The 27,030-nt window shown below is 37.6% G+C and overlaps 1 long non-coding RNA gene across 1 annotated transcript in view; it reads left to right on the forward strand.

Moving 5' to 3' along the window:
- The first annotated feature begins 3,010 nt into the window (after positions 1–3,010).
- Positions 3,011–27,030, forward strand: part of LOC106047379 (uncharacterized) — a 37,690-nt gene continuing 13,670 nt past the window's right edge. Inside the window, exons 1-3 of the long non-coding RNA XR_001213742.3 lie at positions 3,011–4,397; positions 11,569–11,673; positions 20,988–21,101. This is a non-coding gene — a long non-coding RNA (uncharacterized lncRNA). The remainder of the gene's footprint in view (positions 4,398–11,568; positions 11,674–20,987; positions 21,102–27,030) is intronic.

Here is a 27,030-nt window from a genome sequence, read left to right on the forward strand (position 1 = left end):
AAATATGCAGGAGAGGGAATGTTTCATGTCAGTGCTGACATCAATAAGAAAAAGGTACTTACAGAACTTTAACATTTCTTGTTTCAATTCTTCATGATCAACAATAACAGGAACAAAATTTTCTTTTGGTCCTTAATACTTTGAGGGTGTGCACCTCTCAATAAGAAAACAGATTGGAGAATAGAAAATTAAAAATGAAGAATAAGAAAGAGAAAGATGTGGAAAGAGGTATTTATGTAAAAGAAGATGACAGAGAAGACATCAATAGACAGGAGCGTCGGGAAAGCCAGACTGGAGTAACAATTAGTGACAGTCATATTTAACTTTGTTTTTGTTTGAAGTCTAACTTTTTTACCTTCTTTAAAATTTGGGCATGGCAAAAATACACATAGATTAAAACAACAACAACAACAACAAAGTGAAAAAAAATGGCTACTGTCTGTCAGTAAAAGTACAAATTTTCTGCATTTGATTAATGGTAGCTTTGGAAGAGTTATTTTTTAATTTTCCTTTTCTTCTTTTTTAACGAGTTTATGTCAGCTTGTATATGCCAGCAGTATTTCAAAGAAACAAGGCTTTACTTCCCCTTAGCCAAAATATGACTAAACAGTTTATGAGCCAAAATATTACAAGCTTTCTCCTGATCTTATCTTTCTTACTTGCCCTTATACCTTAGATAATCAAAATAATATTTTATTGTTAAGTAAGAAATAAATTAAAAAAAAAAGGCAACAACAACAACTAACAGTTTTGGGTGATAATTTGTTATGTATAGCTTTGTGTGCAAAGGTATTAAGAATATTCCCATGTAATATTTTCCATGTAATCCTCACTGCTATCATAAATCCACTGTATTGGGTAAAGCATGGACCATCATCCAAAAAGATTATAACCTATAAGCCTTCATAGGACTTTTTTCTTGAAAGCAAAATTATCTTTCTGGATAAATGTTTATAGAATTGGGACACATAATGTTGCTGTTTTCTGGAGAGGGAGAAAGTTACTTCACTCCCTTTTTTTGTTTTCTTGTATTCCCTAACAAGACAATTCTCTTATTCATTGTTGCATGTTTGCCCTACTGCCCTAATTTTAATGATATTAAAAATACTGCATGAAGTTTTCGGCAACATCATGTACTCACTCCTTCTCTCCTGTGATTGAAAATACTCAGTGAAATAGTGCCAGGGTAAAATTGCTTGACTGCCAACATCTGCCCATGTCAAGACAAAACATCCCAGGATACTTTCATATTTTGAAAGAGGTAAAAGAGGTAATCTGTTTTTCGATCCCAGCTTTGATCCAAATCTTTCTTTTATTTATAAAGCCTAAATAAATGGGTAATAGTTTTACATAAAACCCTGCAATGCATTCACAGAAAAAAAAAAAACAAAAAAAAAAACATGTTATTCAAGCCATGAAAGACTTCTAAAAGGGCATAGTTGGCCCCACTGTATTTTGTGGATTTAAACTGCTGTTCATATGTAGGCATATTATGCCAAAAAAAAAAAAGTATAATTTATCTCATATTAGTTATTCTCTTTCATATATTCTGTGATTATGTGTCTCTAGCTAAATATATAATAAGATATATTTTAAAGGGTAATCATAATTAAATATTTCTGGCATTTAATTTGAATCTGGCATTCTTCAGTTTCAAATATCTGTTATCTAAAGATAATACTTGCTTTTTTGTTTGTTTGTTTTTGTTTGTTTGTTTTTAACTAATTATTGTAATCCTTAGAATCAAACATTAAGTTAAATAATTCCAGGTAGGTGAAAAGTCAAGTTCTAGTCAACTGTGAAATACCTTGTCAATGAAAACGATTTCCATATAATTTCTTTGCATTTCTTTGTATTACGTGTTTTATTGACCGTATTGTGACTTATGAAATTAAATAAATGCTTCCCCTAACTGGTGTATTTCTTGGTTTTAGGAGATTTTTTTTTTTTAATTGCTATCAGCTGTTGAATTGAGCAAAAATATAATAGGGATAGGATCCTGAATTTTTGCTATCTGAGTAGTTTCTGAGAGCAAAATTCTAAAGAAACAGAAAATACATTTCTTTTGATGGTCTGACAATGATAACATGTAGGTCTGAATCCCTGCATGCTCTATTGATATGACCCATAAAAGATCCATGGTTCCATCTCTTGTTTTTATTCTTCATTTTATTATCATTCTCTTTCTCAGGTCAGCAGTACTGGTCTCACAGAGACCATTAGCATGCTTTTGCTTATTTAATTCACTAACTGCTGAAGTGCATGCTGCTTTTAGTGGCACTCATACAACTCCAGGCACTGAAAGGTTTGGTTTCATGTACTTGAACTCAAGTGACACAAATATTTCAGTGGTGAATCAATACTGGGAAAGGATGGTCAGTAAGGTAGGGAGTGTTTATAGAAGATGTTTCATCACTACTAGTAAAACATGTCTTATTGTTAGTTCAGGAGGTGTTGGTATTTAGCTCTTTGAAGGAGGCTTCTGACAAGCCAACAACTTTAAGCCTGTTAGTAAAATACAATTTAAAAAATTGCACAAGGTTGGAAATGTAGCTTTTTGCAAAATGTCTGTGGATTAACCATTTGGGAATCCTGATTTCCATAAAAAGAGATTTCTTCTGGTCCGTCACCACAAGTGACATTGACTATATGGAAATGTTGATCAAAAAGTACATTTGAGTATTTCATTTGACCTGATTTAAAATTAATATTTTATACTTCCCCACAAAAGACATGTTGTAACATTTTAGGAGAACCTAGGAGCTGATGGTTGTCTCACAACACTCCTCACTGGAGCAAGAAGAGCATTCTAGTTCACCTGCTCCAGAAACACAGACTCCCAACACTAAATTTGAACTGACACGAGAGTAGCTATTAAGGCAGTTCTCATTCAGAAATGGCATTTGAGGGAATTTATTCAGTTCTCCAGTAACCATTTCCTACCATATAAAAAATCCACATAAATAGAATCCACATTGCCACTGAAGGCAATGACCAGCTTTTTGTAGAATTTCTTCAGTATAAGATTATTTCTTTCAAACAATCTGTTTGTTTATTGACAGTAAATAAATGAAAGGAAGGAAAACAGTAACATAAAATATTTTTGTACTTCAGTATTGTACCTGGGCTGAATGAATTAGGTTGAGAGGCAAATGAAAAGCTATTTTTGGTTTCCTGTTAACATCCCGAGTGCTTCTGAAGAACTGAAGCCCTTGGAGCACACTTGTGGCTAATCTTGGGTAATATAGCTGGAAGAGGGACCAAAAGAAGATTACAGTTAGAAAAACAGAGAGAGGCCTTTGCCAAGAAATGCAAACAAAAAGGAAATATTTTAAGAAAATAAACAAAGCTACTGAGTAAAACATACAAAGAGAGGAAAGGGGAACAAAAGAACATTTGAGTCCTGATGTCTTAACATTTTGTGGCAACATATGCGATAGTCCAGCCAGAGTGTGTGAAAGAATGTTACAGCTGTGTAAGCTATGAGATATCCATAGACGCCTCGAGATCAGCAAGCCATCAGGAAAGCCCACCTAGTTTGCCAGCTTTTCAGGTCTCCTCCAACTCTACTAAAAATAATAAGTTCTATCCAGTCCCTTCCATATACTGCACAAGCTGCATGGAGATTCAAGGGGTTGTTTGCAAAGGCTGCTATAAATAGAAACCACTATTCTTTTTTCAAGGTGCAATGGTTTATAGAAATTTCCTGAACCATGTATCTTAAGAGAAGGCAATCTTATTCTATTCTACCAAGTCTGTTCTTGTCTAGTCTTATTGTAGCTATATGCCAAGGACCAACAAGTGACTGTTAGAAGGGTATCACAAATATTTGGTCAATTGTATAGTAGACCATGGCAGGTGAATGGTATTGCATAGTACACTAAGGGAAGAATGAGGTCAGCAGATGTTATTGCCAAAAAGAAATACACTGAAGTGAAAATACATGTCAAACTCTCCATTCATCTACATGTAAATGACTTCCAGGCCATGGCTGTATCGTTGGATGAACTCTATTGGGAGACCAGTCTCAGACTGTAAATGTTGCCTACACACTGCTCTGTGTTTTGGCTCCAATTTAGAGCAAGCCATTTGCTCCCCTCTCCCAAAGTCATTCTATCTGGGGCACTGTGGACACAGCTGCCTCCAGCTCGTTTTCTCAGCAATCGTTGGCACTGGCCTGATCTCAGCTATGTAAGGAACTGTACAGCACCCAGACACTGTGGTAAATACTGAAAGTTTGCACTTTTTCTATAGGAATTTATCAGAAGGACACCTGTCTGTGAAGCTGAATTATGTTAACTGAAGATCCCAGATCAGTATCTTCATACTACATTTCTCCAGACTGTATGTGTTTAAGACATCAAGACAAGTGGAGAGAATGAATAAAAACAGACTGTGTAAGTAAAGACAAAATATTCATGCATCTGCTGTTTAATTATATAAGAAATATCATAGAAATTTATTTTTAATGTCTTATAAGAACATTTACATTTTTCAATGTATTTTGTCTTTTTTTTTTTTTTTTTGCAGCAATTTATAAAGAGATTCCATTATATTCTTACACAGCTCCAGCTGACTTTTTTTTCAAAATAACTTAGTGAAGTCATGATTTAAGTTCCTGTTTTAGACTTTGGAGACTTGAAAAATATATATATATCTGCCATCATGATCCAGTACAGAATATCTTAGAGCTCTGATGTTAGAGAAATCATCCAGAATTACAAAAAGAACTTTGCCAAATAAGTGTGTTATAAAATAATCTCTGTACTGGAAAATAAACTCAGATAAAGAGAAGAAAAGCAACTTTCTGTACATTCATATTTTATCCTTTCTTCTCACACCCCTGCTAAGCTACATGTGAAGTGTAGTGACATAAAGGCAAAAGACAACTGATTTTTGGAGGGCTACTATTAATACAAGGGTTGATCAGTATATGTGTGCTTTAACTTTATATGAACATGCTCTTAGTATTCTCTTTTTAAATATATATATATATTATACAGACTGTATATGAATTTTTAAATACAAAATACTCAAAACAAGCAAATAGGTAGAAGAACTGAGAATATAGAAGAGTGTGAAAGATTTGGGATTCAGGAGACCTACTTTTCGGTCACACATTTCCCATGTAACAGTCGTGGATATGTTCTTTAACTATGCTAATATTATTTGATTTATTTTTCACAAAACTATTCATTTTTTGACTAACTTTATGATAAATTTACCAATATGCTATGTTGTGGTTTGTGATAATTCTTCACTGACAGAAAGTAGAGTGTTAAGGTCAGATTTTCTGTTTTATTAGAAACCTTTCATTGAGGAATTATTTTGCTTATGGTGTTTTTGTTCCCACAGCAGTTAAGTGAGGGTAAAATCCTCCTCTGCCCCACAAGGAGGGTAAAAATATTGAAAGACCGTGAAACATTAATTTTAGACGGTAAAGAAAATCCTTAAAAATCATATTTTAGTTTTATTTATTCTTGTTTGTTATTATTTTGAATGTATGTGGGCTTTTTTACTGATGCAAGAGTGGAATTCAGCTGCCTAAAAGTAAGCAACTAGTAGCACTTAAGATGTTCCAAGCTCTTTGTAGATGCCAAAGATAAATGGTATCAGCCAAAGCTGGCAGAGTAGACATTTTAGAGTATATACTTCTGGAGTGGCAGCCTTGCAGGTTATTGCAGGACATCTCAAGTAAGGTAAGATTACATCCCACCCTCCATAGGCAATAACGGTCCCTTAGGTAGCTAGCTTATCTATAGAATCTTGCATGTAGACATCTTAGCTTCATACTAAATCTTGCCCTGATCACCTTTTTGAACCCCTGTGAAACTATCCCCATTACTGATGCAAGCCACATGCTTAAGTATATGAAGGTCTAGTCTTTTAAAATTCTAGCCTTCTAAAATTTTCATGAAAGGAAGAATAGTCGTATCTACATACGCATGTACAAAATTTTCATAACTGGCCTTGCTCTGAAGTTGACATTGTAACAGAAAAGTCATCAGTATTCTGGAAAAGAGGTTGAAATGACTTCCTAGGTCATTTGAAGACCAAAAGAAACATTTATAAACATTTACTGTAGTTATTTCAGATTAATTTTTGTTGTTGATATGGATGCATCTATAGCAACCCTCAAAAGGCCTCTCTGTCAGTACATGCATTGGAAATTACACTGAAGGTTGAGGACAAATATTTTGGCCATGGCCCTACTACAGACTTGCAGATATCATTTAGCATTGTGCATAACACAGGCATGAGAAATACAGTTTTCTTTTTTCCTGGTTTGTAATTTCTATTTTAAACTCAGAACATCTTTTTAAGAGATTAATCTTAATTTAAAGAATTTCTTATTGCAAGGTTATCCATCACATCTTCATGTAGGAAATTAGGAGAAATTTCTTCTCAGAAAGAGTAGTTAGGCATTGGAATGGCTTGCCCAGGAAGTTGGTAATGTCAACATCCCCGGGAGTATTTAAGGAAAGGTTGAATGTGGTACTTAGTTTAGTGGATGTAGTTTAGCGGGTAATACTGGTGGTAGGGGAATGGTTGGACGAGATGATCATGGGGTTCTTTTCCAACCTTAATAATTCTAGGATTCTATGATCTTCATGCAAATTCTACTATTGTTTAGTGACTTCCACTGTTAAGAATGTGTATTGACTTTCTAGTGTGAACTTGTTAAAGTCAGCATTCAAAATGTTTAACAAGTTGTTCCCTGTTAGAAATTAAAATAATTTAAACTTCACATTTTTAACCTTCATTTTTATCTTCTTAATTGGTGCAGCTTCTATGTTTTCCAAACCTTGAATGCTTCTAACCTGGATTTTACAGACTCTCCAGTTTACTGGCAAACATTTAAATTCTAGGCACTAGAAGCTCAATTCAGTTGCTTGTTTCTAGCACTCCTGTAGAAGCTTCACCCATCGCAGCTGGCCTCCAGCTGCAATTTCAGAAGTAAAGTTTCCGTTAGGTTTGGGGATACATCTGCTTGTCCTGTATGGACACAGATGTACTAGGTATTAGTAACTTAAAAGGCATTGGATGCTTCTTTTTTGACAACTGAACCAAGCCCAAGAAATTTTAAGAACTTTGCAAATATTATCTGCAGAATTAGCATAAAGTACCAAATCTGTATTACTTACGTCATATGTTTGAAATCAATGCTTGCCTCCCGGCTATAGCTGAACACATACTTGACTGGCTACTGGTAATGACCAAAAGGTTCTTCAGTGAGAATTTTATGAAATACTATCTTATATTTTACAGATAGGGTACTCATTCTGTTGTTTTGATAGCTCAACTTACTGGAATAGAAAAATGACCTGAGGTGAAAATCTTATTTGACAGATAAATGATCCATCACTACTGTTGAATTATTTTTCCACTCTTTGTGACACCCAAACTTTTTACTTCCTATAAATATAGCTTTTTTTCTCACTTAACTCTGTCTTGCTTCATTTCAATACCACTATTTCTTGCCCTCTTTTAAGCAGACAAGGATAAAGAATTATTCCCCCCCCCCCTTTTTTTTCTTTTTTTTTAACAAAATTGTACATATTTGAACACTGTTATCATGTCTCCCCTTAGTCTTCTCTTCTCTAGACTAAACAAACCATCTCCTCTCAGTCTTTCCTCAGAGGTCATATTTTCTAGACCTTTGATCTCTTCTCTGGACTCTCTCTCATGGCTAAAAGTTCTTCTTAGTGCATGGGTTCCCAAAACCCCGCAAAGTTTTAGGAAAAGCTTAGCAGTGTTGAGTAAAGGGATTACAAGTCTTACACTGATCTTATCATATGTGTACTCTTTATATATGATTCTTGCTTTTTTTTTTCTTTTTTTTTTTTCCAAAGGACTATGATATCATGTTCCCAGCATCTCCTATTGGAGATAGCCAAAACAGGCTGTAAAAGTATTTTAAGATGGAGTAAAATGCCAGCTGAGAATTTTTATTAGCATTTGGCACTAATATATAGTTGAATCATGCACAAAACCAGGAACATTTCTCTTACAGTTATATTTTCATTACATTCTGTTTTTTGTCAAAAGAAAATCACCTTTCTGAAAAAGTAAAAGGCTGAAGGAGTAACTGGGTCACATAAGACTTAAAAAGTATTTTATACCACAAATATAATTATTCCAAGTGAAATAAAATATTTTTTCTGAAAGTAATTTAGCAAAAAAAAATTTCATTCTAGAGATAATTATAGTTACATATCTCATACTGAATCTTAACAGGATTTTTGCTTTAATATAGTGCTAAAACCTGGTATGTTGAAAAGGGAATATTTTATTCTTATATAATTTATTTCAAAATACACTTTGCCTCTGTTTGAACACATTTAGGTGATTGCAATAACTTTCATCTTAAATTAAATTAAGAAATAGATTTACTTCGTAATTCTCCATTTTATTAAAAAGGGAAATTTACATGTACAAAATGGGAAATTTCCTGCAGAATGAAAACTGGCTTATTCATATACTATATGTGTGTTCAGTTGCTATTTAGATCCTTGTTTAGAACTGAAATATAGCAACACCCTTATATTTCCACAGTGCTGGCATATGTTTGTTGTAAACTTTTCTCTCTGACATGAACATTGTATCATTTTCTATTCTTATTTAACTGCAGATTACTTTATCCTTAATCTAATCACATCAAATAAATACAACATAATTTGATTCAATACATCTTTCCATAACTGTTCTAATGTGAAATGGCAAGCTTAGCCCAGCACCCCTCATCCTTGTCCTTCAGACTCTGATATGTATGGCTAACTATGTCCAGATGAGTGGTCCCACTAACTTCAGACAGGGCTTTTCTGAAGTCACTTAACTCAATCCTGCCCATCAATGGGAAGTATTATGGATCTGACAGGGAGGACCGAGGGCTGAACCCACTCCACACTGAACACTTTGTGGTCAATCAGAAGGTGGGGGGAGGTTGCATTTCTTGATGTGCCAGCTGAGGCTAAAACTTTCAGTCAGAGGACACTGTTCTACCTGTATGAATTCCAGCACCCAGCAGTCATTATTATAGTACAACTAAGAAATAATATATGTATTTTTTTGCTTTAGCTTTGTGATGCTTATCAAACTATATCATTAATACACATTGATTTCTTGTTGCTTAAAGTCATGGTATTTTTAAGATGTGTTCCTTCCTCTGAATTTTTCAAAATGAAATTACAGAAATAATGTTGCAACTTCTTTTAAATGAACCTGAATTAATACATCTCAACACATTAAGGGGAAGATTATAATAGCAGATAAAATATAGTCTCTGGGGCACAAAAGAGATTGGACATTCTAGGTTCTATCCATTTACAAGTAATTATGAAGTAATTATACTTGCAAGTATGAATGGATTACAAACCGCCATTCTTCTAAGTAAATTTAAACAGTACCCTTGATCTCTATCAGCAAGGCTTTTTCTGTTAACTAATAACACATTGCAGCCAAACCTTTCACTGCCATCTGTCCAAATGGAAACATGTGGTATTAGAGTTCTAATACTGTGCCCTTGGTAAAGATATACCTTAGAGATTTCTTTTGGAAAACTTCATAGTTAGCAAACAATTTGTGGGCAGTTAATTTGCTCTCTTGCTGGGATTTGCATTCCCACGTGTGAAATGTGCTATTCTGATGGTAATGTTGAATTAAATGAATGTACACAGGATCATATTTACATAATATGGATTGTATTTACTCTGTGGGAAACTTGACTGTCCTGCAAAAGACCATTATTGAACAGAACAGAGAGTATTTGAATTTATTTTTGTTGTTCTTGAGCTCTTCCTGTAGTATAAATTTGTAGAATGAAACATACTCTTCTTGCATCAGCTCAAGACTTATTACATCGCAGAAATGAAAAACACCTTCAATACATGCTAACACACATGGAGCCACACACAGTCATCTTGCAATACAAATTCTCCAAGGGCTATGCTGATTGAAAAAGCATAATGTATTCACACTATAAACACATTTCCTTTTGTTTTTAATTTTTTTCTTTTCCCTAACAATCACAAAATAAACTATTTTGAGAACATCTTCAAAAAGAAATGCCAGATTGTGAGACATTTATGTTGAACAGTGTCTTTCCTCATGCAGTAAAATATGCCTGTGGGTATGGTCATGACAATTTCACTAACTATTTTAGAAGTTGAATACAGGGAGCGATGCATATCTATTGTGACCAAAAGTTATCAGTAGTAAAAGCTATTCATTTTGGAATATTACAACTTAGTGAAAGTATTTCACAAAGGAAAATGATGATCAAAGATGAACATAAGAACATTTTGCAAACACAGTTAAGCGCTTGTTTTAATAGTAAGGAAAAAGGTAGGAATATTCAAGACTTGAGACTTATAAATTAATCCCAAAGATCAACTGAGCATTATCACAATAGTAGTTAAAGAAATAGAGAAATGATTAAAAAGTAATTAAAAGCTTGTTTGTGTCAAAGCCCACAAGATAAGTACCACAGGAGTTCTCGAGTTGTTGCCTGCCAGACCTATTTCATGTACATGAGACTATGTAGCCCTTTCTTTAATGTTCAACATTTGCACCCTGTCCTACACTTACCAAAACATGTGGACATTTGTGTTGGGCAATTCAAAGGAGACTCGAAGCAGCATCATTCTTCCAACCCTGGTATGAGGACTATTGCTAGCAGAGGAATCTGAGGGAAGGAGTAAAAGGCAACCAACCTGCAGCAATATTTCTGTTGTTATATCTTAATTACTTTTCCAGCAATCAACAGTGTAGAAGCTTCCAGAGAGGAAGATCTGCACCCACATTTCTGAATCTAATTCTTCCATGATTTTAGATAATATTTAAACCCACAGAATACTCCCACGCATTTTGTTTTCAGAAGAATATTGACTGTATTTGCAGTCCCTCATGCCCTTCCTTTTATAATACCGCAACTCGGTGGGATAGCACGATTTCTACCTACATAGAAAATAAGATGTGACTCACTTCTCTAACAAGTTGTCACTCATCTTGCCACTCCTTTGCAGGCTGGTTCTTGGCCCCTGCTATGTTTCCTCATGCAGTTGTGCTTCCTTCATGCTTGGCAGCCATGCAGTTGGCCATCTTCATAGAAACACCCTTTGTCTTATGCAAATTAGAAAGTGGAGAAGAAGTATAGTGCCATTAGGGTGTAACTTTACATCTTAAATAAGGCGCAACATTCAATGAAATGAAAATGTCACTGGAAACACAACTTGTTTAATTTAAGAGATACATTTTGGGCAGTTTACATGACAAAGAACAGAGAATCCTTTTATGAACTCAAGTTTTCTTTATTGAAGTTAAATAAATAAAATGTAAATCTTATGAAGATTTTAATTGAAAATTGCTTTTGGCGAACACCATTTCTGCATCTTTTCTAAACAAGGCTTTCTTGTTTTATTTTTAAGTGATATCATTGACATTTGCAAACAGAATTTTCCAGCAAAAGTAACAGTTGAAAAAGCCACATATTTCTCAAAGCCAAGCTGACCTAACACAATGTTAGACTGAAGTTACATTTACATGACGTGCTGTTTTGTTTGTTTTCAGTGAGGCTACCATCTTATGACAACATTTGGAAATGATAAAAGGATAAAGTGAGGACCCCCTGTCTGTTTATATTAACACTGTATATCCATAAACAGGAACGAATCAGTGAGTACAAATCTCCTTAATTGTTTTACGGTTCTATTTATTTTTACTACATTTTATGTATCCCAATGAGAAGCACTAAGTTATTAATCACATAGTAAGCCATATTATATATGAACAGAACTCTATGCAGAAAAAACAACAACTCTTTTCACTTTGCTTGGCTGGCATACAGATTACACTAAATCATCCACAAAATAACTCCACCCATAATATTTACTATAAATGGGCTAATATCACAAATGTATTAAATATTTACAGTATTTTCTAAGGTCATTTGTCATCATATGGAATATATAACAAATAATAAAGTTCAGAAATATTTTTTTTAAATCTCAGAACCCTGCAATTCTGGCATTACTCTTAAAGCAATTCCTTAGCTGAAAGTTTAAATCAACCTCTGGGGCTTTTAACAATTATATTGGAATATATATTTATATATATATTTTAGGAGACTGTGGGAAGGGGATCGTAACATATGTCAGAGACTCTGTGCTGTCTCTGTAAGCAATATACAGTTAGTGTAGAATCCACACAGACTAAGAGTAAAATTAAGTCTGAGACAGAATACAATGACATCTGTGCATGAAATGTGCATAGATGTAGGTAGATAGGTGACAGTTATATGTGTAGTAGAAATGCAGTAGATTTAGGTTAACCTAAAAACAAGAGAATAGCAGTTTCACATTTCATTAAGAACAGTATCCTGACATTGACCATATTGAAATTTACACTGCTTTATGTGAAGCAACTATATATTGTAGAGTAAATCATGAACTACTTCATATATGAATATCTCTTCTGCTTTTCAGATTGAACTCTATCGATCTGTCAGAGTAAAACATTCATTCTTAGAAAGGTGGTTTGCTATTAAGCTATTGACCTAGAGCAATCATGACCCAGAGCGTTGAGGCACACAGCCATGACTTTTTAATGTGAACAGGAAAGCCATGTAACAGCTTTGATATAAAATAGACAAGGATCAATACTAGAAACAGATGAAAACTCAGGGTAGCTTTTAGAAAACGTGAATCTAATCTCCCAGAATACTAAAACTGTCAGAAACAGCAGAGGAAGGGCCTTCTACTGCAATGGAAATGGTGTCCACCCGCCGAACCTGCTGGTCTGAGGCTGAAACCCAGACGGAGGGGCCACAAACTCCCCAGGCAGATGCCTATACACAAACAGACCTCACAAGGATAAAAAGAGCTGCTCAGACTCTTAGTTCCAGGCAACTCCAGTCTCTGGAAGTCCCCCAAGTCCTGAAGGCAGAGCTGGGTGTCATGCGTGCAAGTGTGCCCAGCTGGATGAACTTCTCAGAAAGGTGGCTCTGTTGCGAGAGGAGCTCATCAGACTACATAGCATCTAGGAATCTGAGTGGGAGATTAACAAATGGTATTATGTCCTGACACAGGCCGAGCAACAGCCCTGCCTTAAATCCTGGCAAGGGGAAAGTAAACAAGCTTCCAGCCTTGAACAAACATATTTGAAAGTTTCACAGGACAAAGGAGAGTGGACCCTTGTCTTTGCCCAGAACTGGAGGAGTCCTTGCCCCAAAAGTACCACTGTGCAACAGATACGATGCAAGAGAGAGGAGACTCTGAGAGTAATAGTAAAGACCTCAGAAAGGCTAATCATAAAAAGTTGGCTCAGTCTCCTACCTATATCAGAACCAGTGCCACAAAAAAAGGCATGAAGGGTGTTAGTAATTGGAGACTCCTCTCTGAGAAGCACTGAGGCCCCCATTTTCCATCCGGATAATCTCTCCAGAGAGGTTTGCTGCCTGCCTGGGGCCTGCATTCACAATATTACAAAGAGGCTACCAAGCCTAGTGGGTCCCAAAGATTACCACCCCTTCCTACTTTTTCATGTAGAACCAAACAACGCTGCAACAAGAAGACTCTGAAACATCAAAAGGGACTTCATGTCTCTTGGAAAGACGTTGAAGGCATCAGGAGAGCAAGTACTGTTCTCCTCTGTCCTCCCAGTTGGTGACTGGGACCCAAGAGGAAGGAGATGAATGACCAAGTGAATGACTGACTGCGAGGCTGGTGCCATGCTCAAGGTTTTGGGTTCTGCAATCTTAGATGCACTTTTGAGAGACCATGTATGCTGACACCAGAAGGGGTGCAGCTGACCACGTGGGACAAGAGTGTTCTGTGCAGTCAGCTGGCTGGGATTATCACAAGGGATTTATACTAGATGTGGTGGGGGAAGCAGATGTACCTCTGAGTGAAGGAAGCAAACCTGGGAACATTGTCACTCTAAGAAACAATAGGGAAATGCTTGTGAAATGTCCCAAAGTAATCAGGAAATGTTCTTCTGGAAAAGTGATGCAACTGATAGTCCAGCTCTTCCGAAGAGATAGGCAGTGAAGGAGGGGAGAGGGTGTTGACCTTTACATTAGGGAAGGGAATGACTGCAAAGAGTTGCCTCTGAGAAAGAGCCACCGACAGGTTGAGAGCTTGTGGGTGAGAGTTAAGGAACACACCAATAAAGGACACCCTGAGGTTGGAATCTACTACAGGACACCTGACCAAGGGGAGCCTGTGGATGAGGCATTCTTGCTTCAACTACAAGAAGCGTCACCATGCTCTCATCCTGATGGGAGACTTCAACCATAAGGTTGTCTGCTGGGAAAGCCACACAACAGGCTGTGAGCAATCCAGGAGATACCTAGAGTGCATTGAGGATAATTTCCTGGTCCAGGTATTAGACAAACCAACTAGAGAAGAAGGGTTACTGGAGCTGGCTCTCACCAGTGTGGACGAACTCATTAAAGAGGTGAAGACTGGAGGCAGTCTGGGCTGCAGTGACCATGCCCTGGTTCAGTTTGTGATCTCAAAGAATTTGGGCCTGACAAAAAGCAAAGTCAGGACCCTGACCAAAGAACAATTTCGAACTATTTAAAGACCTAGTGGATGAGATCCTCAGGAACACTGTCCTTAGAGACAAAGGAGCTGAGCAGAGCTGGCAACTCTTTAAGGATGTTTTCTTCAGAGCACAACAACTCTCCATCCCCCTGTGTAATAAAACGAGCTGGGAGGGCAGACAACCAGGATGGCTGAGCAAGGACATGCTGATCAAACTGAGGCACAAGAAGAAAGTTCACAGGCAGTGGAAGCAGGGATATGTGGCCTGGAGAGACTATAGGGATGCTGTCCAAATGTGCGGGGATGGAATCGGAAAGCCAAGGCACAGATGGAACTGAGCTTGGCAAGGGATGCAAAGAATAACAGGAAGGGATTCTATAGGTACATTGCTCAGAAAAGAAAGGCCAAGGAGACTGTAGCCCCTCCGATAAAGGAGAAGGGAGAACTGCTAACAACAGACACAGAGAAGGATGAGGCATTCAACAAGTTCTTTGCCTCAGTCTTCACTGGCAGTCAGATTTCCAGTGTCTCTCAAGTCTCTGTTCCTCTTGGCAGGTGCTGGGGGAGCAGAGTCCCTCCCATCATAAGCAAAGAGCAGGTTTGAGTCCAAATGATGAAACTAAACGAGAACAAGTCTAAAGGGCCTGATGACATGCATCCCAGGGTCCTGAAGGAATTGGTTGATGGAGTTGCCAAGCCTCTCTCCATCCTATTTGAAAATTCGTGGCAGTAGGGTGAAGTCCCTGGTGACTGGAAGAAGAGAAACATCACTCGTGGAGGACCCAGGGAATTACAGACCAGTGAGCCTCACCTCTGTGCCTGGTAAGATCATGGAAAAGATGTTCCTGGAAGCAGTGTCAAGGCACATGCAAGACAAAGAGGTGATCAAAAACAGCCAGTATGGCTTCACCAAGGGCAAATCATGCCTGACCAATCTGGTGGCTTTCTGTGATGGAGTGACTGCATCAGTCAACAAGGGAAGACCAACCAATGCCATCTACCTGGACTTCTGTAAGGCCTTTGACATGGACCCACATGACATCCTCATCTCCAAATTAGAGAGACATGGACTTGATGGGTAGACCAGTCAGTGTGTAGTCCCAAAAGCTGGGAAAACTTTTTGGAAAACCTATGGAAAAACAAGTGGATAAGGAGTTGGCTTGAAGGTTACAGACAGAGCGTAGTGGTCAATGGCTCTATGTTCAGCCAGAGAACGGTGATGAGTGGTGTCCCTCAGGGGTCTGTCCTGGGACCAGTGCTGTTTAATGTCTTTATCAATGACATAGGCAGTGGGATCGAGTGCACCCTCAGCAAGTTTGCAGATGACACCAAGCTGAGTGGTTCAGTCGATACAAGAGAAGGAAGGGATGCCATCCAAAGGGACCTGGACAAGCTAGAGATTTGGGCCCACGTGAACCATATGAGGTTCAACAAGTCCAAATGCAAGGTGCTGCACCTGGGCCAGGGCAATCCCAGACATGAGTACAGACTGGGAGAAGAACTCATTGAGAGCAGCCCTTCAGAGAAGAACTTGGGAGTTCTTGTGGACGAAAAGCTTGACATGAGCCAGCAGTGTGCTCTTGCATCCCAGAAGGCCGACAGCATCCTGGGCTGCATCAAGAGGGGTGGCCAGCAGGTGGAGGGATGTGATTGTCCCCCTCTACTCTGCCCTTGTGAGGCCCCACTTGGAGCACTGCGTCCAGGTCTGGGGCCCCCAGCACAAGAAGGATGTTGATCTGTTAGAAAGGGTCCAGAGGAGGGCCATGAAGTTGATTAAAGGGCTGGAGCACCTCTCCTGTGAAGAAAAGCAGAGAGAGGTGGGTCTGTTCAGCTTACAGAAGAGAAGGCTCTGGGGTGACCTTATTGCAGCTTTTCAATACTTAAAGGCTTAGAAAAAAGGGCTTAGAAAAAAGACGGAGAGAAACTTTTTGCTCAGTCAGATAATGGCAGGACAAGGGGGAATGGTTTTAAACCAAAAGAGGGGAGATTTTGATTAGAGGTTAGGAGGAAATTCTTCACTCGGAGAGTGGTGAGTCACTGGCACAGGTTGCCCAGAGAAGCTGTGGGTGCCCTGGAGGTGTTCAAGGCCAGGTTTGACAAGGCCCTGGGCAACCTGATCTGGTGAGTGCCATCCCTACCCATGGCAGGTGGGCTAGAACTAGACAGTGCCAGAGTTATATAAAGTGTTTTTACTTTAGCAGATTGAAGCCAGCATCACAGAAATGCTAACTTCTTCTCAAGGAAAAGCTAGTGCCATGATTCTGATCTTATTTTCTTTTAGTTTCCTAATAGTTAAACTCCATTGGAGCTGCTTCTGATTTACAAGGGTACATAACAAAAGAAACCAGGATATAGCTGTACTTCCCAATCTCTCTCACACATCTTTGTACCTTTCAGAAGTTCATATTTTTTAAAACAAATTCCACTTGATGTTAGAGGGAATAAAAAGTTTCGAAAACACATTATTCCCCCAGACTTATTTTGTTTCCGAAACATGTAGAACAATGCTCAGAACTGAACTGCAGTAGCAAGCGTTTCTTATTTGAAAAGAATGTTTATATTGTTATGTGCAGAATTGAGTCTGGTTAATAGGAAATCATGAATTTTGCATCCCAGTTCAATAAAGCATTCCAGCATTTGTTTAAATTAATGTTAATGATGTGCTTAAGCACTTTTCTGAATCCCAGCATAAATAAAGGTATCATTTGTGTAGGCCAAAAGGATCTAAGGCCAGTGTGTCTAAGTTGGTCTACACCAGTGGAAGATTGTAGATGGCTGGTAAAAGCCAGCTTTTTAGTGATCTTTGATACTTACAGTGACCCTACAAACTTGTAAACTTTTATCCATTGTATTAATTTCATCATTTTTCCTATCATTAATTTCTTTTGTGACCTTAAGACAGTCATTAAGGACCAACAGCTAAATGCATCTAGTGGGACGTACATAAATTCTTCAACAAGAAACATCCTTAAAGATGTTTTAAGTATTATTTATGTACTTTGAAAATTTAGCCCAACTTGTCAGACTCCATCACCTGGGAAAATGATTATGCCACTCCTAAATATACCTAAGCAATTGTCACTCATTAAGAATTTTGACTTAACATCATTAACATCATTAAACTCTACAAAATTTTCATGAAGATGTCTACAGAAATATTAAGAAAAGTCAGAACTAGATGTGGCAAAACTTTTAAAAACAAATTGTCCTTCTGTTACCACTGCTACAGCTACAGTCCAATATTTAGAATTATTGAACATTTTATTTTGGAGAGGAATTGAATATGTCAGTGACGCCTCAGAGAAAAGCTAGCTTTGACATAAGATCAAGTTGTTCATTATCTTGTCATGTTTATTACCATCATCGTTTGTGTTATCATTAGGCACTTTTCAAGTCATTTTGGGGACCTGTTTCTTCTTGCTTCCCTGTGGGCTATGTATAGCTGTAGTAGAGATCTATTCCAGTCTTGGGGTGACTGTATCATTGCTGCATGCATAAGTTCATTGTTTTTCTTCTGTAAACAGGCCCTTGGATCCCTTGTTACTCTTCCATGTAATATTCCACAATGTCTACCCATAGCACAAGAAAATGGTACCTCTTGTGCAGCATATAAACCTTAAATTGTATTCATATTGTTAACCTTGCTCTAATGCATTGCAAACTCACTTATAGTGCTACTCTCCATGTTTCTATTTCCCTTTTTCAAAATGAATCTCATTTTGTTATTTTTCCTGCCTTTCATTCTAATATCCCTGTTGATCTGCTCCAAAGGTTATTGAACTGAATGGGGATCTTGGATCAATATCTAGGTTCCTTTGTATGATCTTTCTTTCTTCACTTTTTGCAACTCCACTCTCTTATTCACCGTAGTAGACATTCATTAATGGGTGGCTTACTTTTAGATGATTAGTGAAAATGTTAAATAAAGCCATACTCAACATAGATCCCTGAAATACTTCACTGGGAAAAGACCTTTCACAAATCTATATTTTAATGTTTTGTCTTCTGCTTTTGTTTATAGTCCTTCAGCCACTTTTCATTCCACAGGATAGTTTTCATACCCCAGGCAATTTAAATTAATTCAGCATTTTCTATCAAATAGTTTCCACATCCTGGGCCAAACTCTTTCCAGGTTATTCAAGCACACACTTATTGATATCAGTAGGATTATATTCAAGCAATGCAGTTTTTTGTTAGTTTGTTGTTTTTTCTTTTTCTTTCCTTTCTTTCATTTAAAGTTTTTATTCTTCTTTTAGTTTTGTTTTATGATGATAATCAGGAATTTAAAAATCAGTATATTTTTTCTCTTTATGATCTGTCAACATATTTTAATCCGTTAGACAAGAAAATAGAATGATGTGATTATGCAAATAAAAATTATTTTCTTCATCTGTAAAGAATGGGCTTAACTGATGATAAAAAATGGATGAAAGCTTTACTCTTTTTTTATATATATGCACTGTTAGGTATACATATAAAAATATGCATATATATATATATACATATTTACATATGTTCCAAAGTAACTTGCTCTCCTTCTTCTAGAATATGATTAATTTTACAGCAGCAATCTTTCTTGAAGCTGAATTGATCTTTTGGGATAGTTATGCTTATATTCAATTTAATTGAAATCTGGAACTTTCTGAAGTACTGGAATGCTGTTGGATTTTTTTTTCCCCCCACTTCTTGCATTAGTTGGAACAATTTCATTGTCATTACATGGATCTGACATACTGCAGAAGATGCATCTTGAAATGCTTTAAATGACAATCTGAAGAATGGAATCTGAGTCAGAAATCATAAAAATTACCATTAGAACAGCCAACAAAATGCCTTTGCAATTAACATCCTATCTGGATACTTAAATGGTATCCCCAATTAGTATTAATAAAACCTGTTTAAAACCAGATCTAGCTGGAATAGCTGAGGGGCCTGTTGGTAAAATTCCTAGGTCACTGATTAAATCCAGTACAGATCAGTAACATCTGAAATTTATGTTTGGTAACAAACATGGAACATTTTGATTGGTTCAGCCCAGTATCTAGTACAAAGATTATGACATAATTAAAAAAGATAGACATATTTAGAACTGTTGTTACCCTTGGGAAGATCTCAACAGAACACAGTGTGTGGGAGGGACTTTTTTTGTAATCACAACAAAGACATCTGAAGTTACAAAATGAAAAGTATTAGCACAGAATCTTGCCCTGCTTTAGTCTGCTCCTTCCATGTTATGTTCATCAGAGCATATCAGTCAAACTAGGTAAGAAGAATCATGATCTGTAGGACTTCAAAAGCACCTGTATCTCCTCCTTAACTGTATGGAGAAATTAACCACTTATATTACGCAGTCTGATTAATTAGGAAACAATGAACCAAACCATGTGTGTAAATTGGGGGAACTGAGACCAACCCGTAGAATGTATTTTATGTGCACATGCTTTCAGATCAGCAACCATAATTCCCCCGACTGAATGCTTAGGTGCTGTACTGAAAGTTTTTGTCATGCCCTCCGGATGGGTGTAGCTCAGAGGAACAGATGTGTGTGCAACATTTAGGTTGCAGAGACTGACTGCCTAACTCAGTCCCACAAAAGATCTGTCTGGCAGATGATATTTACCATAACAATGACAACAGCTGGTTATCACCAGAGGAAGATATAACCCTATCCAGAACAGGCCAAGCAAAGTGGAGGGAAGGATCTAGGATCTGCACCCGTGTTGGCCAAAAGAGGTGGAAGGCCACCAGTCCCACATTCTAGCAAAGCTCATTAACCAACACCTGTAAAGTGTTCAGAAGAAGAGCCTGTCTCACCTCCTGGTCCACTTTGAACCCATGAATGAGATTCATTCATGGGGCCAGAGCGACATTTAGGTAGAGGAAAATGTCTGCTTAGATCTTTAGTCTTTCAGTGCTTTTCTCTGGCCCCTGTATTCCCTGGGGCAATAAAATTAATCATGATTTGTTCAGAGTGACTAATCTGCTACTGTCACAGGTTATCAGAGGAAAAGTCTTTGGGAGAACATGCATTTGTCATCTGAAATATGCACTTTGGAGGGGACTATACGTAGGACAGTACATGAATATGTATCTGTTCTGCCTTTGACTTTCAAGTTAAGATTTCAGATGGCATATATAGAGCACAAAATGGCAGAGGCAAAAAATACACATCAAATTTAGATTACATTTAACTCCTATGAAGTCACTGAATGCCCTACTATCTTTTGCTAAACTTAACTAATTAATCAAATCCTTGTATATAGTCATTAAAGTCAGCAATTCAAAAGAAAGAAAGGTAAAAGCTGATGGATGGATATATCCCAGAAAGACAGCTGAGGCCACCATACAATTACTATTCTAGATATCTCACCAGCATCATCCATGATTTCTTTGATTGCAACTAGTGGGGGTTGCCTGTGCATGTATTCCATGTACCACTTACAGGAACAATCCCAACATTAGACTGAAAGACTTCTGGAAGAGCAACATCTGTCCGAAAGAGCTGGAGCACGTGAAGGGGCTCAGTGGACACCAGCTGCAAGGACAAATACACACAAGGTAATTTATTTATTTTTTCCTCCTGGCTTATTAGAAGTCATTTCATTCTTAGGTGTCAGCTAATGCCATGAGCTATCTTGCCAGGATGTCCATTGAAGTCAATGAGGAGAGGCAGGCTCTTTTGGTAATTTCAGAGGTGAATGAAGCCCACAGAACTGAAATCCCTAAATTTAGAAATCAATTCCCTTGAGCCTGACACATTAAAAAGTTGGGCAATGAGAAGAAGAAATATAGATGTAGAATTGGTGAGTGTGTCACATAGACTGAATCCCATCTTTTTATACTGGCTCTAAATTTTTCTCCAAGAATCGTCTTCACTAACTGATTAGCTTTATCTGTAAAAATATCAGCCTGTAGCTGACTTTATTTATTTATCTATTTATTTATTTTGTGTGTGTGTGTGTGTGTGTGTGTTTGTCCCGGAGGCACTGTTTTATCTAATCTTCTGCAAAGATGCCACTTTTAACTCTAATTCATCACCTTTTTTAAAGAAAAGAAATAAGAAGTGTGTGTTTGGGGGAGGAGGGGAGAGAGAGAGAGAGAGAGAGAGAGAGAAAGAGAAACAGCTCCTGAAGCAGGTATAAGATAAATATATGAAAACTATAGACATGAAACAGACACTGATCAGGTACACAACAGGGTGCCTGTTTAATGTCCACTTTGTACCTATTGCTTGTACAAATAGAAAGCAATGGCTTCATACATAGCCTTCACTCTACCTGCTCCGATATTGAACAGACCTACTTTTCTACAGGAGACAAGAAGCAGTGGAAGTACAGGTGCTGAGTAATAATAGTCACAGGAAAAATCTGGACACACAAAGTCAAACTGGTGAAACTTGCCTCTGCTCATCTCATAGCTAGGAAAAAATAAACCTGATCCTTTATGTTTTATGTCAGATGCAACAGTACACTTTACATACAGACACAAGAATATATATATATGTATATATGTACATGTATGCATAGAAAGAAAAGGAAAGAAAGTGAAGGAATGTGGGTTACAGTTTGTGTCATTTTACTAGTCTTGCTGGATTTCAGTGCCAGCTTGATTGTTTATTGCCTTTTACTTTCTTTTGCTGACATCTTCTAGATATCAATACTCAAGCAATATGTTACCTTTATAACTGATGTCTTGAAGTTTCAAAAACTGCCTACATTATATCAGCTAATTGTCCGGTGACTGTGGAGAAAAGAAACCAGAACTATTTATTTCAAGTAATGCCCAACACATGGCAAACATCAAGTGAGGAATGCAAGGCCTATGCTAGTGAAGAATGCAATAAATATAGGCCAGATCATAAACACTGCTATAATAAGACAATTGAGGAAGAAGATTTGAAAAGATAAAATTGATTTCTGTACCTTTCCTTGTGCAGCTTCTCCAGGAAATAATTGAACAAATAAACTCAAACCTATCACCTCTATATCTAGTTCAACCACAAGTTTTTGAATTCAGTACTCTTGACTTTGAAAAAAGAAAGAATGATTCAATCCACAGCATGAATTAATCTGCAGAACACTCTGGCTTGTGTTATGCAGGAAATAAGAGTTAGATGACTACAGCACTACCTCTGGTTTTAAAATCTGTTAACTTTGAAATGAACAGTACTTCACATCAGTTAAACATAGTGGTTTACATCTTATTTTGCTCTAACCTACTAAGTTCACTGCAGTGAGCTAAATGAGGATATCATTCTGCTCAAACACAGTTACATATTTCTCTGTCCAAGACTAGTGACTCATCATTTATAGCCAAAGCAGTTGGTGCAGTAACCGAATAAGCAGTATGTGACTCAGCCCGTGGACTGTAGGATCTTCATGGTAAGGTTGTCTTTTCCTTTATTGCATTACATTAACAACTTTTTTTGTGTACCAGTATTAAAATGTGAGTAAGACATATCTAAATCCCCTTTCACTGGATATAGGTAATGTCACACCAACAAAATTGTTCAATCTTTGTGTATTTTTGCTAATAGATGGAGGAATTTGAGGAGATCATGGAGTGGCATTTAGATGGTTGAAAATGTACTCTATGACTGTGCATCAAATTGCAGCTTTACCCAGAAGGGCTTGAGTTTTTATTTTCTCTCTCTCTCTCTTTTTTTTTTTTTTTTTTAAATAAGACACACTAAGAGAAAGCTTCATATTAAAAAGGGAATTATGTATCAGGCTGATAACAAGGGCTGTCTTCCTAGTCTGGCAACATGAACAATTCAAAAGTTAATCTCCATGTTTCCATATATTTTGACAGAAGCAGTAATATTACTGGTGATTTCTATTCACGGTTCCACAGAATAGTAGCTGCTGACAAGCACTGACCTTTTCAGTGAAGGTCCTTACACCAGTAACCCTGTCTACAAGAATTTCTTGTATATTAGTTAGAGATTTCTAGTGACAACTTTAGGAGACTGGATAATTGGACTGTGCTTCAGCTTTCCACCTTGTAACTGATTCTCTCTATGTACCAATGACAACTGTGTAAACTGCAATAAAACTTACATTGCATATACATATAAAGTGAGGGCTAATTTAATCTGTCTAAAATACTGAAATTCTCAGATGAAGAGCAGTCACAATCCCTGAAAAATATCAAATCTTTAAAACTGTTAAAAATAAGCAAAGAAATAGACAAGATATGCTGCACACAGAAAACACTTCCATATTCATTTCTCCTGTTATATTTGTAGCCCTATTCATCCAAAGACAAAATGTCCAGTGTAGGTGCTGTTAGGGATGCACCACTGACCTGGTAAATTAGACGTCAGATTTACAGTTTTCCATTCATAGAATCACAGAATCAATAGAACATCCCAGGTTGGAAGGGACGCACAAAGCTCAACAGGTCCAACTTCTGGCTCCACACAGGACCACCTGAAAATTTAATGATATGTCTGAGAGCATTGTCCAAATGCTACTTCAACTCCATCAGGCTTGGTGCCATGAGCACATCCCTGGGGAGCCTGTTCCAGTGCCCAAACACCCTGCTAGTGAGGAGCCTTTTCTTAGTATCCAACCTGAACCTCCCCTTTTGCAGGTTCATGTCATTCTCTTGGGTCCTATTGTTGGTCAACAGAGAGAAAAGATCAGTGGAGACTGGCAATCTCAAGATAAGAAAGCATACCTTGCTCTTAGTTTGGGGTGGGAATTCTTGCCTCTTATCTGTGAGAAGACTGAGAAATTAAACAGAGTAAGGGAGATATTCAGTGAGAGACTTAGACGCTCTAATTGTCTACACGTATAGAGTTATGTGGGCCAAATACCAAAGCCCCTGCAGTAGTCAGTTAAGACAGTGAATAGTCTAAGAAGCACAGAGAGTAATTTAGGCCAACATCATCCTGGCTTCTATCAGGAATAGTGCAGCCAGCAGGACCAGGGAGGTGATTGTCCCCCTGTAGTCTGCTCTGGTGCGGCCACGCCTCGAATACTGTGTTCAGCTTTGGGCCCCTCAGTACAAGAAGGACATCAAGGCCCTGGAGCATGTCCAGAGAAGGGCTAAAAAGCTGGTGAAGGGCCTGGAGCACAAGTCCAATGAGGGGCAGCTGAGAGACCTGGGGTTGTTTAGTCTGGAGAAGGGGAGGCTCAGGAGAGACCTTATTGCTCTCTGCAGCTACCTGAAAGGAAGTGATGGGGAGCTGGGGGTCAGCCTCTTCTTACAGGTAACTAGTGATAGGACTAGAGGGAACAGCCTCAAGTTGCACCACGGGAGGTTTAGGTTGGAAATTAGGAGACATTTCTTCTCAGAAAGAGCAGCCAGGCATTGGAACAGGTTGCCCGGCGAGGTGGTGGAGTCACTGTCTCTGGGGGTGTTCAAGGAAAGGTTGGACATGGTGTTTCGGGACATGGTTTAGTGGGTGACATTGGTAGTAAGGGGATGATTGGATCATAAGATCTTGGAGATCTTTTCCAACCCTAATGATTTTATGATTCTGTGATTCAGCTGTCAGCTAGAGGAAGAATCATTTGTTTAAATACAGGTTTCTGGTGCCTTTCGAAATGTTTTAGGGTACCTGACACAGCTGCAGTGTATGAACAGATATGGCACAGTAAACATGGGAACCTTGCACGTCTGGATTGGCAGCCAGGTGACAGCAAGTAAGGTATTAATGAAAACATGCATGCTTTCGTATGTACCTGGCTAAGTACATGGCTGATGCAGGTGAAATCAATCCCAACTTTTAATTCATAAAGTTGAGGCAAACTATTTAGAAGCTGCTGCTAGGCATTTTTGGTCATGTAAAAATAAAATAAATATTTAAATAATACTCAATGAATATTGTACCCATTCAAATCTTGACTGCTTTGCCTACTAGTACAGATGTTTTCAAGTTCTGCTATGCCCAATAAATCCAGGTCACCATGTCACTGAATATTTAAGGAGTGAGTTTCAACAGCAGAAGATTTCTGTTGCAATGACTGACTGAGCAAGAGGATGTTTGAGTTTGATTTGCACAAAAAAAAAAAAAAAAAAAGCCATTCCAGTTGTCTTACAGATTTGACTCATGGGTTATGGTAATATACTTCCTGTTCCAGTTATATAAAACCATCATTTACACATAATCAATTCACAGTTTGGCATATATATCATATATATATAAAAAAAAATATATATATAAAAAAAACAACTAACTGTACCATCCTACTCAGACAATATAGTTACCTTTCTGAATGCAAAATGGCTATAGTATTTCTGATACTGTATATGCAATATGAAATTAAAAATGTTTTTCAGGAGCACAATCTACATTGAAAAGAAATCAAGCACATGATGTTTAGTTCCTCTGAAATTATTCTTCAGATCTCTTTTCCATCATTCACTGACACATGTGGAATGTGAGTTTAGTATCCCTATCAAAAAGTTGCCTATAGTCTACCCATAAGCATGTTTAAACTTGGTTTTGAAACCTACTGAGATCCCAACCTCCATTATATTAACTGTTCCTCAGATTCTGAATACCTCTGGCATCAAAGTACAGAGTAAATATACTCTGACTCAAATGCATTAGTACACTGTCTGACAATTATGGAACCAGATTGAAATCTGGGCAGAAAATAACAAATGGTAGAGCAAAGCCACTCAAAAGCTGCAATTATAGCAAGTGCAGAAGAACACATACATCAGCACCAATGTTTATTTTTAGAAAGATAGGGAAGCTTCATACTATGCCTTTCTCAGTCAGCAAGCTGTTTAGTAGGGTCCCTAAGTCCAGCTGCTCCAGTTAAATTTTCTCAGTGCTATAGGTTGTCCTTATTCTACAGATTACTTGTGAATTCTAGCCACCCAGAATACACAGCACCTCATTGAAGTCACAAGTTATGGATGTTTTTAGAACTTTTGGATTTGCAATATTTGCTGGACAAATTTTAATGATAAGTGTGTTAAGTTTGACTTGACTGAAAGAGCTGAGAAGTTCTTAATGAAAATCAATCAGATCTTCTGTGTAGATGGGATGTCAGTAATTGTGCAGATTAAGCTTCACCATGGGAGAAAACACCCAGTTACAACAAATTCAACTCCCACAAGTTTCTCTGGGAAAACATTTCTTTTTCACTTGCTTTGGATCTGAAGACACTACTTTCAGACCAGGAGGTTTTAATGCAAGTTGTAACTATGAGAACATGTAAAGAGCACACAAAATATGCTTAATCTCCAGATGAGGGAGTATGTCCTAATTAGTTATGTCTGCTCTGGTGTCTGGCTACCAGCTGACAGACACGACAGCTGATCTCTCTGAACCAATCCAAATTGGAAAAAGATTTGGGTTAGGGTCACTTTTTTAGTGGGCAAAGGTTGGGGCTGGTTGTTATTTAAACTGAACTAGTTCATTCATCTCTAGTTACCCATATGTCAATACAATAGATTCCCTTAACATAATATGCCGTGGGCTAGAAACTTTCTGTTTTGTTTCTACCTGCACATTTTCATGGGA

The sequence above is a fragment of the Anser cygnoides genome, chromosome 3 (genome assembly GCF_040182565.1).
Source record: "Anser cygnoides isolate HZ-2024a breed goose chromosome 3, Taihu_goose_T2T_genome, whole genome shotgun sequence".
Lineage (NCBI taxonomy): Eukaryota > Metazoa > Chordata > Aves > Anseriformes > Anatidae > Anser > Anser cygnoides.